This window comes from Nerophis ophidion, linkage group LG14 (genome assembly GCF_033978795.1).
Source record: "Nerophis ophidion isolate RoL-2023_Sa linkage group LG14, RoL_Noph_v1.0, whole genome shotgun sequence".
In the NCBI taxonomy this organism is placed as follows: Eukaryota; Metazoa; Chordata; class Actinopteri; order Syngnathiformes; family Syngnathidae; genus Nerophis; species Nerophis ophidion.
Window position 1 is genome coordinate 2,145,237 of NC_084624.1, and position 18,964 is coordinate 2,164,200.

Below are 18,964 nucleotides of genomic sequence, written 5' to 3' on the forward strand. Positions count from 1 at the left end.
TGAAGTGTCTTGCTCAGGACACAACGGACGTGACGAGGTTGGTACTAGGTGGGATTTGAACCAGGGACACACGGGTTGCGCACGGCCACTCTTCCACTGCGCCACGCCGTCCCGTCAACCTAAAGGGGTCATAGCATGATTATTTTCTACATTCAAAACACCTCCTTGTGGGGCGTCGTATCTACGTGCCTCCACTTTGACGGTCTTCTCCCTGTCAGCCAGGTTGTGGTTTTTAGCGCTTCCATAGCGAGTCTACTGAAAGATATACTGTAAGTATATCTTAGTGTGTGTGTGTGTGTGTGTGTGTGTGTGTGTGTGTGTGTGTGTGTGTGTGTGTGTGTGTGTGTGTGTGTGTGTGTGTGTGTGTGAGTTAGATGTATCCAGTGATTATACTTTATAAAGTTATTTTCCATTTACCAGTTTTAGATTATTTTTATTCAAAATCGCTGAATTCTCACATTTTCCGTTGAAATACTGAGAAGAGACTTGCGGCGAGGCAGCAGCCAGCTGAGCCTCCCGTCAACATGGCGATGACTCGGTCACTCAGCTGGCTGCTGCGGTGCAGTGAGACTGTATTGCTATATGACTGATATTATACATTTCCATAGTTTAGTTAGCCGAGGTATATCATGTACACAACTGTATGTGTGTAACCTATTTCTTATGCTGGCCAATCATAAAAGGGCTGCTGTGTGAGGCTCGCAGTAATCCCTCCTCCTGCTGCTAGAGGGCGCTAGTGACCAGTCTTGCGATTACTCTGCTGCAGAAGAAGTGACAACAAACTACAGTTAGCAAGTCAACTTGTAGCATCAGCGATCCTTTATTTCCTCCTCTTTTAAGATGGAGGATTACATATCTCAAATAAAACACTCTTTTAAGATGGAGGATTACATATCTCAAATAAAACACTCTTTTAAGATGGAGGATTACATATCTCAAATAAAACACTTTTCTAAACTGGACTTTCAATCGAAGCCGGAGGTCATCATTAAAGGAAGACCAAGGCCGGAGCTAAAAGGTTTGCTTCAGACAGTGATCTCCATCAAGACAGAGAGACTTTTAAAAGCGGAGAAAGATAAAGAAGACTTTTATAAACAAGTTATCGATGCTTTTGATCAGAAGGAGCTGAGCATGGACTTCATTTAGAAGTAAAGGTAAGACCATAACAGCGCTTTTTTAATTAAATGGGCTTTTTTTGTGTGCTACAGTTTGTATGTGTAAAGAATGCTGGTATGAGCTTTTAAACATAACCTGTTAACTGCTGCCAATCAAATGCTGAATAAGATACTCTTTAATGCAGTGGTTCTCCACCTTTTTTCAGTGATGTACCCCCTGTCAACATCTTTTTACTTCAAGTACCCCCTAATCACAGCAAAGCATTTTTGCTTGGGAAAAAAAGAGATAAGGAAGTAAAATACAGCACTATGTCATCACTTTCTGATTTATTCAATTGTATAACAGTGCAAAATATTGCTCATTTGTAGTGGTCTTTCTTCAACTATTTGGAAAAAATATATATACACAAATAGCTAAAAACTTGTTGAAAAATAAACAAGTGATTCAATTATAAAGATTTCTACAAATAGAAGTAATCATCAACTTAAAGTGCCCTCTTTGGGGATTGTAATAGAGATCCATCTGGATTCATGAAATTAATTCTAAATATTTCTTCACAAAAAACATTAATCTTTAACATCAATATTTATGGAACATGTCCACAAAAAATCTAGCTGTCAACACTGAATATTGCATTGTTGTATTTCTTTTCACACTTTATGAACTTACATTCATATTTTGTTGAAGTATTATTCAATAAATATATTTATAAAGGATATTTGAACTGTTGCTATTTTTAGAATATTATTTTAAAATCTCACATACCCCTTAGCATATCTTCAAGTACCCCCAGGGGTACGTGTACCCCCATTTGAGAACCACTGCTTTAGGGTTCATATGTTTATAAATCTGACTGTGCACGTCAGTGCCTCACCAGCCATGAACCTCACTGCACGTCACTGCTATATATATATATATATATATATATATATATATATAATGTATATGTATATATATATATATATATATATATAATGTATATGTGTGTATATATATATATATATATATATATATATATATATATATATATATATATATATATATATGTATATATGTGTGTGTATATCCATCCATCCATTTACTACCACTTATTCTCTTTTGGGGTCGCGGGGGGCGCTGGCGCCTATCTCAGATACAATCGGGCGGAAGGCGGCGTACACCCTGGACAAGTCGCCATCTCATCGCAGGGCCAACACACTCACATTCACACACTAGGGCCAATTTTAGTGTTGCCAATCAACTTATCCCCAGGTGCATGTCTTTGGAAGTGGGAGGAAGCCGGAGTACCCGGAGGGGACCCACACAGTCACGGGGAGAACATGCAAACTCCACACAGAAAGATCCCGAGCCTGGGATTGATTGAACCTAGGACTGCAGGACCTTCGCATTGTGAGCCAGACGCACTAACCCCTCTTCCACCGCGAAGCATATATATATATATATATATATATATATATACATATACATACACACAGGGCAGCTGTGGCTACAGATGTAGCTTACCACCACCAGGTGTGAATGAATGATGGGTTCCCACTTCTTTGTGAGCGCTTTGAGTATCTAACAATAGAAAAGCGCGATATGAATCTAATCCATTATTATTAAGTTAGAACTATATGCTACTTTTGTATTAGGAATGGCAACAGCGAAGAATGCATGTGCATGCACGAGCCAGTCTGCCCCACAACAAAAGGATAGAGAAAAAGAAGGGACTTATTAATGTCGGACTACAATGGCGGACATGCACAAAAATCACCAGTTAAAATTCTACCATATATGGAGATAAACGCTAACGTCACAGGTCAGAAAACTTCCAAAAATTGTGGAAATTCCAACCGGCTTGTTTGGAGGAAGTATGAAGAAAGACAAGATTATTTTTTGTAAATATCTCGGCAATGGCTCCATGGTTTCATTTCAAATTTTCGGGACTCATGGGGATCCCAAATACACAAAAGGAGGTACCATCCGGTAAGAAAAGTGTCTTTTGCATAATAGATCAGACAACTTATGTCCATAACAGAGAGTAATAATAAATAGCTTAGTGTTTTTCATACCCACCATTGTTTTCTGTCTGACTAATGAGCTTTGGGGTTTTTCAGTTTGAGTTTTTTTCTAACATGCATAAAATTACAACATGATGCATCACAATCTCAAGTTTCTCTTTTCAACATATTCGAACAAGAGTAGGAAGAAGCAGAGCTTATTTTGTTCACTTCCTGTTCTCAATTTATTTACAATTAGGGGTGTAACGGTGCACAAAAAATTGGGTCCGGTACGTACCTCGGTTTAGAGGTCGCGGTTCGGTTCATTTTCGGTACAGTAAGAAAACAACAAAATATTAATTTTTTGTTTATTTATTCACCAAATTTGTAAACAATGGCTTTATCCTTTTAACATTGGGAACACTATAATAATTCTGCCCACGTTAATCCACATTAAACTACGTCAAGTTGTTGCTTTGATTAAAAAAAATGACAAAACTTTTCTCCTACATATAAAAAGTGCAACATTAAACAGTTTCAAGTCAACTCATCATGCTTAATTTATTACAGCATTTGGAAAGCCTGTAGTTTATTTTTATTATGTAAATGTTATATTTTTATAAACATGTGATAGCAGGGACCCTGCTATTGAAAACTAGGCTGCTACATTACTAATGATTAATGTAACTATTGCTGAAAAAATAGTACAATAACAATAGGAGAGACTATTCATCCCTGAACACCATGGAGTTCAAGTGAAATAACAGACAGACCGGGCTTTGCTGCCGCTAACACACACACACACACACACACACACACACAGCAAAATGAGCTAATGTTACGCTAAAAGCTAATTAGCCTTCACCTCAAGCCAGGACAGCGAGCGAGCTGAGCTGCAGTTTAAGTTTCTAGAACGTCAATGGGCTCATAGTGATGTACCGTATTTTCGGCGCTATAAGCCGCATCTAAAACCACAACTTTTCTCAAAAGCTGACAGTGTGACTTATACCCCGTGCGCCTTACATATGGATTAATATAAATATTTATTTTCATAAAGTTAAGTCTCGCAACTACGGTAAACAGCCGCCTTTTTTTTCCCCGTAGAAGAAGCGCTGGAAAGAGGAAGCGCTTCTTCTACGGTACGCAACCGCCAAGGTAAGCACCCGCCCCCGTAGAAGAAGAAGCATGCGGCTAATACGATTAATTTCATTTGTGTGTTTCTATAAAGACGACCACAAATTGGCTCCTACTAAGAGGCACAACGCAGAATTCAAAATCAAGGCAAAAAGTCACGCAGAAGAACACGGAAATAGAGCGGCAGCGAGAGAATTGAACATAAATGAATCCATGGTGGAGGAAGCAACAGGATGACCTGCGCCATTTTGGATGCCGTATTTGCCCAACTTTTTAATTCAGACGCCGAAGACGAAGAATTCGAGGGATTTATGGATGAGGAATAACTTCAGAAAGTGAGCTTTAAATTTTTATTTTGTGTGCTGTGACATTAACGTTCGACCAAGGTTGAGTTATTGATGTTGCAATATTTGGAGTGTTACTATTGTTGTGATTGCACATTTGCACACTGGTTTGTATGTAATATATTATTAAAGTTTGACTGACTTATTGACATTCCCTTTAGCGCAGTGTAGGCGCGACTTATGACCCGGGGCGGCTTACAGGTGAACAAAGTTTTTAAATATGCCATTCATTGAAGGTGCGGCTTATAGGTGAACAAAATTTTTAAATATGCCATTCATTGAAGGTGCGGCTTATAACCCGGGGCGGCTTACAGGTGAACAAAGTTTTTAAATATGCCATTCATTGAAGGTGCGGCTTATAACCCGGGGCGGCTTATAGGTGAACAAAGTTTTTAAATATGCCATTCATTGAAGGTGCGGCTTATAGGTGAACAAAATTTTTAAATATGTCATTCATTGAAGGTGCGGCTTATAACCCGGGGCGGCTTACAGGTGAACAAAGTTTTTAAATATGCCATTCATTGAAGGTGCGGCTTATAGGTGAACAAAATTTTTAAATATGTCATTCATTGAAGGTGCGGCTTATAACCCGGGGCGGCTTACAGGTGAACAAAGTTTTTAAATATGCCATTCATTGAAGGTGCAGCTTATAGGTGAACAAAATTTTTAAATATGCCATTCATTGAAGGTGCGGCTTATAGGTGAACAAAATTTTTAAATATGCCATTCATTGAAGGTGCGGCTTATAGGTGAACAACATTTTTAAATATGTCATTCATTGAAGGTGCGCCTTATAACCCGGGGCGGCTTACAGGTGAACAAAGTTTTTAAATATGCCATTCATTGAAGGTGCAGCTTATAGGTGAACAAAATTTTTAAATATGCCATTCATTGAAGGTGCGGCTTATAGGTGAACAAAATTTTTAAATATGCCATTCATTGAAGGTGCGGCTTATAGGTGAACAAAGTTTTTAAATATGCCATTCATTGAAGGTGCGGCTTATAACCCGGGGCGGCTTATAGGTGAACAAAGTTTTTAAATATGCCATTCATTGAAGGTGCGGCTTATAGGTGAACAAAGTTTTTAAGTATGCCATTCATTGAAGGTGCGGCTTATAACCCGGGGCGGTTTATAGCGCGGAAAATACGGTAACTAGTAGTTGACTGGGAAGTGTTTAGTATAATTTGGGGAGAGTACGCTGTTTTATGCTCACCTGCTAAACACATATCTGCTCGACGCTGAAGCATTGACTACATGCGCTCTGAATACGCACTGCTGATTGGCTGTTACCGCTATATATGTAACCAATCAGAGCGTTGTGTGGGTGGGACAATGCTGGGTGCTGAGACAGAGGCAGAAGAAGCAAAGCAGCTTGTTAAGACTTTATCTTAGAAACTCGTTCGGTACACCCCCGTACCGAACCCAAACCCCCGTACCGAAACGGTTCAATACAAATAGACGTACCGTTACACCCCTATTTACAATGCATAAGTAATAACTTTAGGAAATACATAAATACATAATAATTAGTTAAGTAAGTTATATTTCATATGGTGAGATTAATGAGATTATTTAGAAAATGGATGGAAAGATGGAATAAATTCAGAATGATTGATTGAGACTTTTATTAGTAGATTGCACAGTACAGTACATATTCCCTACAATTGACCACTAAATGGTAACACCCCAATAAGTGTTTCAACTTGTTTAAGTCGGGGTCCACTTAATCAAATCATGGCAATGTTTATAATGGTTCTTCTTCTTTGTACTTTGTAAACACTTTAAGCTTGAAGGGTTTCTTGAATTGGATCATATTAGTACATTGTTTGTTTTATTTGCTTAATACATTCCATAATTTAATTCCTCATACTGATATACTGAAGCAGTTTAAGTGTTGTGCGTGCACACAAATGTTTACAACTGCATTTTTCTGTAAGGTTACATTTCTTATTTGTTGAGAAGAATTGTTGTACGTTCTCGGGTAGCAGGTTGTAGTTTGCTTTGTGCATCATTTTAGCTATTTGAAAATGCACTTTGTGGTGGAATTTCAATATTTTCAATTCAATAAATAAAGGGTTTGAATGTTCTCTGTATCCCACATTATGTGTTATTCTAACTGGTCTTTTTTTGTAACACTGTTAATGAATGAAGTGTACTTTTTGTAGTTATTTCTGCACAATAACTCCGATATGGTAACGCTAGCAAGCAGTACAGAATATGAGGTGATTTTAGGTCCAATACATATTTAGCTTTATTCATGATGGATATATTTATTGCCACCTTATGTTGTATATTTTTTACATTAAATTCCCAGTTCATTTTACTACCTACATTGAGGGTCAGCAACCCGCGGCTCTCCAGCCGCATGCGGATCTTTAGCACCGCCTTAAAGGCTCTCTGGAGCTTTTTCAAAAATATATTTATTGTTTTAATAATATTTTAGTAGGAGGACAAACCTAACACAAATCTTGCTAATTGTTATAAAGCCCACTGTTTAGCATGTGTGTGTTTATGCTTCACTGATGACAGTATTTGGCCAGCGCCGTTTTGTCCTACTAATTTTGGCGGTCCTTGAACTCACCGCAGTTTGTACAACTTTCTCCGTCGCTGCCACAGAAAGATGTGTTTAATGCCACTCCTTCTTTGTTCCATTTTGTCCACCAAACGTTTTATGCTGTGAGTGAATGCACCAAGGTGAGCTTTCTTGATGTTACTGACTTGCGTGGAGTGATAATAATCCATGCTAACATGCTGTTGAGGCTAGCTGTGTGTACATATTGCACCCTAATGCCTCGTTTGTAGGTATATTTGAGTTTATTTAATTTCATTTACTTATGTCCTGTGTATTTAATTTACATATATATATATATATATATATATATATATATATTATTTTTTTGAATTTCTCTTTATTGTTTTAATTGGTTTTACCCTTTAAAATCATTTTTAATCATATTTATTTTTTTGTATTGGTTTTATTTTTTATTCAGTCATTGGTGGACCTAAGGATATTTGAACATTGTTTTTAAAATTGTTGTACAGCACTTTGGAAACATTTGTTGTTTAAATGTGTTGTACAAATAAAGTGGACTGGATTGGATATATTTGCATGTCTCATGACACTTTATCTGTAAGGAATATCCCCTGCATTTCTTACTGTGTGCCATGTTGTTCCAGACCACAGCAAACGCTAGCCAGCTTGCAAATATTGTAATAAATCCATTAGAAGAAGATAGCCTGCCCTTTCCTCCAACTTGGGCACACACATCTATACTTTTGGCAGTTTTAAGGCAGTCATTTCCAGGAATTATAAAAACCCCTTTGAGACACTTTCTTAATGTTTTGGTCCCGGTATTGATCCCTGTGGTACGCCACAGGATATATTTAACTTTGTAGAGGTTTGTTTTGCCCAGCTTTATTTATTGCTTCCTGTTGTTTAAGGGATTTCTATCTATCTAATGTTGCTTGATTAAACATTTTCTAACAGTCCACATTACTAAATAATAAAAAATATGTAGGATTACTGATGATATTGTCTTGTATCGGCCAATACTTAAGGCTCAAATGTCGGTATTGTATCAAAAATGCCTAAGTTGTATCAGGAAGCGCGGCGTTTTAAGTTATGCAAGTGTAAAAAGAAGTTAACCATGATATGAATCGATGAAATAAAAGTTAAAAACAGAGAAAAAACAATGCACCTTTTACAGACTGCACATAGTATATGGAACAGGAAGATGCTTTGCTGGGGGAATTTTGGCCATTTAGTACTGAGCAGCAGCACCGTTGTAAGGTTCATTTCTGGTTCTATGGTTATCATCATATTTATGTGGTATTTGCCATTATAGGCACCAAAGAAAAAGTAAAACACACTGAAAGGGTAGAGGAGTTCTAGCCCTGAAGTCTCATGAGATTTGCAGACATCACACGTGATGATGGGTTGAACGCCCAGGTCTGGAGATGGAAGGAAAATGGGGAGGGACACAGGAACATTGTCCAATGACATACATTTCAGCTTCCTTTATCTATGTTAATTGGGGACGGGCCCGACCGAGGTCAATTAAATCATAAAAATAAAAATAAATACTGTTTACAACCTTCTAAATATGATGTTTAATGATTGAGAGCCCTCTAGTCATGAAATAACAACCACTAATCATCTTTACAATAATTTATTCCAATACAGTAGACATAATGATAATGATAAGAATTCAAATGTGAATATTACAGAAGTATAGGTATTGTTAGTTCAGTCAGATATTTTAATGCTTCTTTCAAAATACCCAATTTAAGCCGAAAATACCTAGAATATGTTGTAAAAACAAATAGAGTGATGCTGCAAACTTTGGTGTGTCCACAGACGAATGTATAGCGTATTTTTCAGACTATAAGTCGCAGCTTTTTTCATTGTTTCGGGACTGCGATTTATATTCAAGAGCGACTTATGTGTGAAATGATTAACACATTACCGTAAAATGGGAATTGAAGTGAATTATATTTATATAGCGCCTTTTCTCTATTGACTCAAAGCGCTTAACATAGTGAAACCCAATATCTAAGTTACATTTAAAGCAGTTTGGGTGGCACTGGAGTAAAGTGTCTTGCCCAAGGACACAACGGCAGTGACTGGGATGGCGGAAGCTGGGATCGAACCTGCAACCCTCAAGTTGCTGGCACGGCCGCTCTACCAACCGAGCTATACTGCCCCAAAATATCAAATATTATTATTTAGCTCATTCACATAAGAGACTAGACGTATAAGATTTCATGGGATTTATGGATTGAGAGTGAGAGATTGTTTGGTAAAGGTATAGCATGTTCTATATCAGGGGTTCTCAAATGGGGTACTTGAAGGTATACCAAGGGGTACGTGAGATTTTTCAAAAATATTCTAAAAATAGCAACAATTCAAAAATCCTTTATAAATATATTTTTTGAATAATACTTCAACAAAATATGAATGTAAGTTCATAAAGTGTGAAAAGAAATACAACAATGCAATATTCAGTGTTGACAGCTAGATTTTTTGTGGACATGTTCCATAAATATTGATGTTAAAGATTTCTTTTTTTGTGAAGAAATGTTTAGAAGTAAGTTGATGAATCCAGATGGATCTCTATTACAATCCCCAAAGAGGGCACTTTAACTTGATTACTTCTATGTGGAGAAATCTGCATTCATCATTCAATCACTTGTTTATTTTCCAACACGTTTCTAGTTATTTTTATATATATTTTTTCAAATAGTTCAATAAAGACCACTACAAATGAGCAATATTTTGCACTGTTATACAATTTAATAAATCAGAAAGTGATGACATAGTGCTGTATTTTACTTCTTTATCTCTTTTTTTCAACCAAAAATGCTTTGCTGTGATTAGGGGGTACTTGAATTAAAAACATGTTCCCAGGGGGTACATCACTGAAAAAAGGTTGAGAGCCACTTTTCTATATGTTATAGTTATTTGAATGACTCTTACCATAGTATGTTAGGTTAACATACCAGTTGCTTATTTCTGCCTCATATAACCTACACGTATTCAGCCTGTTCTTCACTATGTTCAAATGTCTATTCTTGGTGTTGGTTTTTTAAAGTACATTTCCCCCAAAAATGCGACTTATACTCCAGTGCGACTTGTATATGTTTTTTTCCTTCTTTGTTATGCATTTTCGGCAGGTGCGACTTATACTCTGAAAAATACAGTACATACATTTTTTTATTCATCCATTTTAAGATTACACTTTATTATTCTATTCATTTCTTACCTGACGAAGTTGCTATGGTCACTGTCCAGTTAGGGCTGGGCGATATTGCCTTTTTTTAATATCGCGATATTTTTAGGCCATATCGCGATACACGATATATATCACAAAATTTTTCCTTGGCCTTGAATGAACACTTGATGCATATAATCACAGCAGTATGATGATTCTATGTGTCTACATTCAAACATTCTTCTTCATACTGCATTAATATATGCTACTTTTAAACTTTCATGCAGAGAGGGAAATCACAACTAAAAGTGTATTTATTAAAAAGTTATTAAGCAGTGGCACAAACATTCAAGTCATTTCCAAAACAGAAAGTGCAAGATTGTCAGAGACATTTTAAGAGTCAAATAAAAATGAGCTGCATAATAGGAAATCAAATAGTATTCATCCTTCACTATGTGGTATGTTACTACGAACGTTAAGAAATTCTCTTCATTCTCTAGCGAGTGACTTTTCAAATGATGCTACATATTAGCAGTAATGCTACTTTTTATAGCAACGCTTTTTCCCCATCACTTGACAAATTACAGTTGTCTGTTCGACATATTCCCACTTGAAGCCCAACCACCGCCAGACGATGGAAACCCTGCTCTTTTTATTGGGAATTAAGTCTTCCTTCATTTGTTACCAGATCCGCACCTTCTTTCTCTCGTACGGCTACGTTAGCAGCTAACGTTAGCCACGCCGCTACCTCTCTGCTGGGCGAGGGCGTGTATGTGACGTGTGAGGTGACAGTTTGTGACGTATGTAAGAATGTGCGCCTGCTTGTCTGTGAGGAGACACGGGAAAGAGCGAGGAGAGCCTGAAGTGTGCGCCCGCAGCTAAAAGCAACTTTGTGAGAACGTATACTCCAATATCACAATATATTCATTTTCTATATCGCACAGAGACAAACCCGCGATATATGGTATATATCGATGTATCGCCCAGCCCTATGTCCAGTGTACTGTAAATGTTGTTGCTGCTACTGGAACCTCGATATACCTCAGGTTTCATGCCCCAGGAGATCAATAAAGTTCCATCATTCCAATGTAACCTCATGTTTGTTTAAGCTGGTGATGTAATGAAGGCAGACATTTAAAAGAGTGTTGTATATCACCGCCAGACTTGTGACTGTGACAATGTTGTTGACGCTTCTCAGCTGACAACATGACTGTTTATGTCTGTGTGTGTGTGATTTTGTTCTTGTATTTCTGTCCTTGTTGAGACATCAACAAGGAAAAGCTCTGTCCATATGAGGACCGGTGAACAAGTCAGGATCGAAATCATGGTCCCAATACGGAAAACCATTGCATCTTATAGAGAATGTCTCGTTTGCACCCCTGCTGGTGAAATCTATCAAAATTAGGGTGGTCCCAAAAAGGAGGAATGTATCAAATTGACTGTGTCTGTTTTAAAGTGCTCCCCTTCTGGTCAACATATGAAATAACAAGTGTGTGTGAGAAATTGAAATGTGCCCCTTTTGGACAAAATTATTAAAAAAAATGTGTATATAGAGACTTACTGTAATCACGAAGTAAATAATGAAGATTAGAAAACAAATACAAACAAAAACATTTTACTCAGTGGCCTAGTGGTTAGAGTGTCCGCCCTGAGATGGGTAGGTTGTGAGTTCAAACCCCGGCCGAGTCATACCAAAGACTATAAAAATGGGAGCCATTACCTCCCTGCTTGGCACTCAGCATCAAGGCTTGGAATTGGGGGTTAAATCACCAAAATGATTCCCGGGCGTGGCACTGCTGCTGCTCACTGCTCCCCTCACCTCCCAGGGGGTGAACAAGGGGATGTGTAAACTGCAGAGGACAAATTTCACCACACCTAGTGTGTGTGAGTGTGTGTGTGTGTGTGTGTGTGTGTGTGTGTGTGTGTGTGTGTGTGTGTGTGTGTGACAATCATTGCTACTTGAACTTGAACTTAAATAAAAGATAGAATAAGAGTATCTGATTTATTCTGGTTAGAATGCTATTCAGAGTTATACTAGGCTAATATTTACAAAAAGAAGGAAATTGTAAAAAAAAAAAAATGCTGTCTTGGTTTATATTATTTATTGTTTTTTTTCACATTTTTGTTAATTATTTTAATCATAATGCCCATCAGTGATAGGAATTGTGTGCATAAAAATGTACTGTACATTGGAGCCTTTATCTCAGGTGTGTCAAACTCATTTGAGGTTGGGGGCCACATGGAGAAAAACCTACTGGTTAAATTACAGCACGATAACTTGAAAATAAAGACAACTTAAGAATGTTTTCTTTAATTAAAAATAGAACAAGCACATTCTGAGATTGTACAAATTATTATGTTGTTGGGGTTTTATTACACTTACAGGTTGCGGTTAATAGAATTCTATCTTTTATTTGTCATAATTTATATTTTCTGAAGAAATGATGTGATAATGTTCATTGGTGTTAATTTTCAATCCATCAAGATAAAAAAATTACATCAAAATCAAATTACAGGATGTTATTTACATAGTTTGATCATTTTCCTTGACTAACATCCATCCATTTTCTACCGCTTGTCCCTTTTTGGGGTGGCGGGGGGGTCGCTGGAGCCTATCTCAGCTGCATCAGGGCAGAAGGCAGGGTACACCCTGGACAAGTCACCACCTCATCGCAGGGCGTGCACGAACATCATGTGGTTTATTTTGTACAATATAACATTATCTACAACAAGGGTGTCCAAAGTGCGGCCCGCAGGTCACTTTTTAACGGCCCCCACGGCACATTTTAAAAATAAGATAGAACATTTTTTAAAGCATAAAAAGAGCAAACGGGTGAAATGTAACAAGAAAATGTTGCAATGTTTGCTCTAATAAAACAAAGCTGCCATGCAGGCTGTTTCTTTCTTTAAAAAATAATAATGAATCAAAATCAATGTCATTATGAATTATTGACTTATTCAAGGCTCCAATTACATCATGTTAAATGTTTCACTTTGAGATATTTTGGGGGAAAATGTTGCATATTTTGTGTTTGCCACATAAAAAACTGACCTGCTTTTTTTAAAGAAGGGCCTAAAATGAACAAACAAAAAACATAAACAAGAATAAAACTTATAATTGATGGATTGATCTGAAGTTGATCTCAAGATTATTGTGTTAAAAGTAAACAGTAAAAAAATTTGTAATTTATTTTTTAACACTTTAATGAGTCGGACACTTTTGGATCCCCAATCATTTTAGTGTGATTTGTTTTTAAGTGTCATTGCTAAAAAAAATAATAATGAATTAAAATCAATGGTGCTATTAGTTATTGACTTTTTAAATTCTCCAATTATTATATAATCTCAAATATACGGTGATAATATTGCATATTTTGTGTTTTTTTCCATCAAGAAAAACAGGGTTTTCTTTGACAAAAAGAGCATACAACTTAAATCTTTAAAATCATCATATTGACAGATGGACCTAATGTTGATCTTGAGAATTAAAACTTGAATAATAATAACAAAAAAAAAAAGAATGACACATTTTTTATATGTTTTTACCAAAACCCTTTGGGGTCCCCGGGATCAAGCTTGAGTGGAGGCCTAAATGTATATTGGTTGTACATATTTTGTATTGGTTTTTAAAATACAAAAATGTCAAAATGGCCCCGCTTGCTTTGAGTTTTCAGTCTGCGGCCCTAAGTGGAAAAAGTTTGGACACCCCTGATCTACAAAGAATTGCTATTGCGACCCCCGGTGGACACATTTGGAACAGCAGTTACAGGTAAACTTTTATACTTAGCAAACTCATAAATAAAACCTGTTCGCAGGCCTGATCCGGCCCTCGAGCCGTACCTTTGACACCCCTGCTTTACCCAGACCGGTACCAAAATGTCTCCCTTGGCCCAATAAAGTACCAGCCATCGAAAGGCACCAGAAGTCAAATGTGTGAAGCAAACTAAAGATAAAGATAAGACATGGGAGTGAGCTGGCAGGAGACGAGACACACGTCGGTCTGTAAATGTGTCACAACGAGGCCCAGCAGGCGCTGGTCTTGTAAACGACAGCCCGACTTGTGGACAGGGTGACCACTCACAACACACCTTGCCTTATATGGGCGTGGAGGCCCGCCTGCCTGGGAACTATGCGTGTGTGTGTGTGTGTGTGTGAAAGGGGGAGAAAAAATCCTTCAACACAACACATGCACATTCTGCAAAAATACTTGCTGTGAAAGCTCCTTGTGCACATGTGCATACTGGCAGATATATTTTATACATCAGAAATGTGTAAAATGCTTTCTTTCTATACGTATGATGTCCCACTAAAATAACCCTGATGTCCTCATTCGCAAACTTTTAGGACCACCAGAACTTCCTTGACCCACACCAGAACAAGCTGTGATTTCTACATTTTTGTTTCTTTGCCAAGACGGAGGCATGTGGTCACTGGCCAATCCATCAACATTAGAACCTCTTTTATCAGCACTAAAACATCATTATCCACCATTAGAATCTCTTTTATCAGCACTAGAACATCATTATCCACCATTAGAACCTCTTTTATCAGCACTAGAACATCATTATCCACCATTAAAACCTCTTTTATCAGCACTAGAACATCATTATCCACCATTAGAACCTCTTTTGTCAGCACTAGAACATCATTATCCACCATTAAAACCTCTTTTATCAGCACTAGAACATCATTGTCCACCATTAAAACCTCTTTTATCAGCACTAGAACATCATTATCCACCATTAGAACCTCTTTTATCAGCACTAGAACATCATTATCCACCATTAAAACCTCTTTTATCAGCACTAGAACATCATTATCCACCATTAAAACCTCTTTTATCAGCACAAGAACATCATTATCCACCATTAAAACCTCTTTTATCAGCACTAGAACATCATTATCCACCATTAGAACCTCTTTTATCAGCACTAGAACATCATTATCCACCATTAGAACCTCTTTTATCAGCACTAGAACATCATTCATTATCCACCATTAGAACCTCTTTTATCAGCACTAGAACATCATTCATTATCCACCATTAGAACCTCTTTTATCAGCACTAGAACATCATTATCCAGCATTAAAACCTCTTTTATCAGCACTAGAACATCATTATCCACCATTAGAACCTCTTTTATCAGCACTAGAACATCATTATCCACCATTAAAACCTGTTTTATCAGCACTAGAACATCATTATCCACCATTAAAACCTGTTTTATCAGCACTAGAACATCATTATCCACCATTAAAACCTCTTTTATCAGCACTAGAACATCATTATCCACCATTAAAACCTCTTTTATCAGCACTAGAACATCATTATCCACCATTAGAACCTCTTTTATCAGCACTAGAACATCATTCATTATCCACCATTAGAACCTCCTTGATCAGCATTACAACCTCATTAACCAACATTAGAAGTTCAATAACCAACATAAGAACCACCTTGATCAGCATTAGAACCACCTTAATCATCATTAGAACCTTCTTTAGCAGCATTATACCTTCCTTTATCTGCATTAGAACATCCCTAAACATCATAGAACATTCTCAATCAGAATTAACCAATATTAAAACTTCCATAACCAACATTAGAACCTCCTTGATCAGCATTAGAACATCCTTAACCACCATTAGAACCTAACTGATCAGTATTTCAACCTCATTAGAACTTCCATAACTTAAATCAGAACCTCCTTGATCAGTAATAGAACCTCATTAACCACCATTAGAACCTCCTGATCAGCATTAGAACATCCTCAACTACCCTGAGAACCTCCTTGATCAGCATTAAAACATCCTTAACATCATAGAACACCCTCAACCACCCCTAGCACCCCCTTGACTACTATTTGTACATTGTTGATTAGCATCTTAACATATTTGATCATCATTAGAAGCTTCTTGTATTAAACCGTCTTTCATGGTAGTGCGTTTGAAGTATTTAAATCAAGAATTTACTGGAAAAGTGTACAAAAGGTTACTGTACTCCATTTAAAATGTATATTGTAGCGTCCCGGAAGAGATAATGCTGCAAGGGTTTCAGGGTATTTGATGTGTTGTGTTACGGTGCGGATGTTCTCCCGAAATGTGTTTGTCATTCTTGTTTAGTGTGGGTTTACAGTGTGGCGCATATTTGTAACAGTGTTCCAAGTTGTTTACACGGCCACCCTCAGTGTGACCTATATGGCTGTTGACCAAGTATGCCTTGATCAACGAGCAATCCACGATCTCGCTCTCTCTGTCTCTGCATACCTTCACAAATTGTTTTGTTTTTAACCCCTTCTTAACCATTGTATGTACATTGAAAATACACGCAACCTTGACTGAAAATTGCCGGACATTTGAGGCATTTAATAACCCCGCCCGGACACCCCGGACAGTCCTGCATAAGAGGACTTGTCCGGGGAAAAGAGGACGTATGGTCAGTCTATTTTTAGATATAAGAAAAATGAGGCCTCAGTACTTTTAAATTATGCCATAATAGTTGCGGTAGGAACATTTGGAGTTTTTTAAAGTCTATTTGAGTGAGTGTGCTTATGTTGCTAAATTAGAAAAAATATACAGATGTTAGCTTAGCTCTGCCCTCGGCCATGATCAGTTCAGTTTCCGTTTACTGCGAACATGCATACGATAAAATGTAATGCATTACATATTTCTAGTTGTTTCACTACAGCACGTCCGAAAAGGATTTGGAAGAACCAGAGCTTATCTAACTCTCCCCCTTTTCATACCATAGCAGTTTCATTCCATTTTCTTGTTCTCTGTAACAGAACAAAGAATAAATAAATATTAAATCAATAAATATACCATTAAATACATAACTGATTATCATTTTTTTTTAATGGTTCAAGATGTTCTTCATAATTGTTCTTATTTTGTGTGTACACTTGTAGTTTGAACCGAATCACATTGGTGCTGGATTTGATTTCCTATCTTGATCCATTCCATAATTAAATTCCGAATACTGATATGCTAAGGGTCTTAAGTGTTGTACGAGCATACAAATATTTTAAATGAGATTTTCCTGTAAGGTTATATTTCTCCTCTTTTGTTGAGAAAAATGATTGTACATTCTTGGGTAGCAGCTCATAGTTAGATTTGCACATGAGCACGCTTTTGATTTTTTGCATCAACATACGACCAAGTCGTTTCATTTTTACGTCTTTTTTATATCTAACATTATGTATTATTTTATATGATCTTTTTTGTAAGGCTGTGAATGAATGAAGTGTACTTTTGTACTTATTTCCCCATATTTCTGTACAATAACTCCGATATGGCAACACTAGCGAGCAGTAGAGAATATGAAGTGCTCATATTTTGCTTTATTGATTATTGACGTGTTTCTTGCTACTTTAGTTTGTCTATTTTTTATATAAAATTTCCAGTTCATTTTATCATCAATCACCACACCGAAAAACATGGTTCATTTTACCCTTTCAATATGTATTCCATCTATTTGTATCTGTCTGACTTTCTCTTCTACTGTTACTGAATAGATAGAAAACAAATTATTCTGTTAATGTTTGTGTTAGCGTCTGTGTGTTCTCTCCTGAAAAAAACGAAGTTGTACCATCTGCAAATAGTACTAACTTTAAGTCCTTTGTAACTCCACAAATGTCGTTTATATAAAGATTGAACAATTTTGGTCCTTGTATAGATCCCTGAGGTACACCAGCAATATATTTTCAGCTATGTAGACGTGTGTTCCACTGTCTTCATGTATTGCTTCCTGTTGGTTAAGTAGCCTCTTACCCAGTTCAAGACCAAATCTCTGATTCCATACCTTTCTAATTTGTTTAAGATATTATGATTGATTGTGTGAAATGCGATGAGGTGGCGACTTGTCCAGGGTGTACCCTGCCTTCCACCCGATTGTAGCTGAGATAGGCGCCAGCGCCCCCCGCAACCCCAAAAGGGAATAAGCGGTGGAAAGTGGATGGTGGGTGGGTGGGTGGATGTGAAATGCTTTTGTTAAGTCCATAAACACTGCAGCAGTACATTGGTTGCTATCTATTGCATCGGTGATCTTTTCTATTATTTTCATTAATGCCATTGATGTTGAAATGTTAGCTCTGTATCTGTATTGGTTGTCTGTGAGTGCTTCATGTTTGTTGTTCTTGTAAAAGAGCACAGCCACAGAACCAAAACACCAATGACAAAGGGTGGATATTATGTACGGGGGGAGTTGACGGCACAGACACAAAGGGGCGTATAATTTAGCTCTATGGTTTATTATATGTATATACTTATATATATAATAAACAATAATAATATTAATCTACAAGGGAATGGAGTGTGTGACTATGTGTAGGAATGAACTGTTGAGTGTTACCGTAAATGTTGAGCGAAAAGTAAGTCCAAAAGGGGACAGGGCAGGCTCATAGATCCGTCAAGCAAGCAGGAAGTAGGGGGCTGAGGGGGCGTAGAAGATCCGTGTCAAAGCGGGATGTCGAGAATCCAAAAGGGGCAGCCAGAAAATCAGAGAGGAACAACGGGGAATCACGGGGGGAAGACGAGACGCACAGCTCGTCACGTGGAACACAAGCAGACTGCAGGAAGACACGAAACCAATCAAACACGATGGTGGAGATCACGTAGAGAGAGCAAGGCTGCATAGAGCTAGATCGCTTACGGTACAGGAACAGATGATTACGTTCT

The 18,964-nt window shown here is 37.4% G+C and overlaps 1 protein-coding gene across 3 annotated transcripts in view; it reads left to right on the forward strand.

Moving 5' to 3' along the window:
• Positions 1 to 18,964, forward strand: part of LOC133567945 (supervillin-like) — a 120,087-nt gene that overhangs the window by 6,852 nt on the left and 94,271 nt on the right. The gene's annotated exons all lie outside the window — the stretch shown is intronic.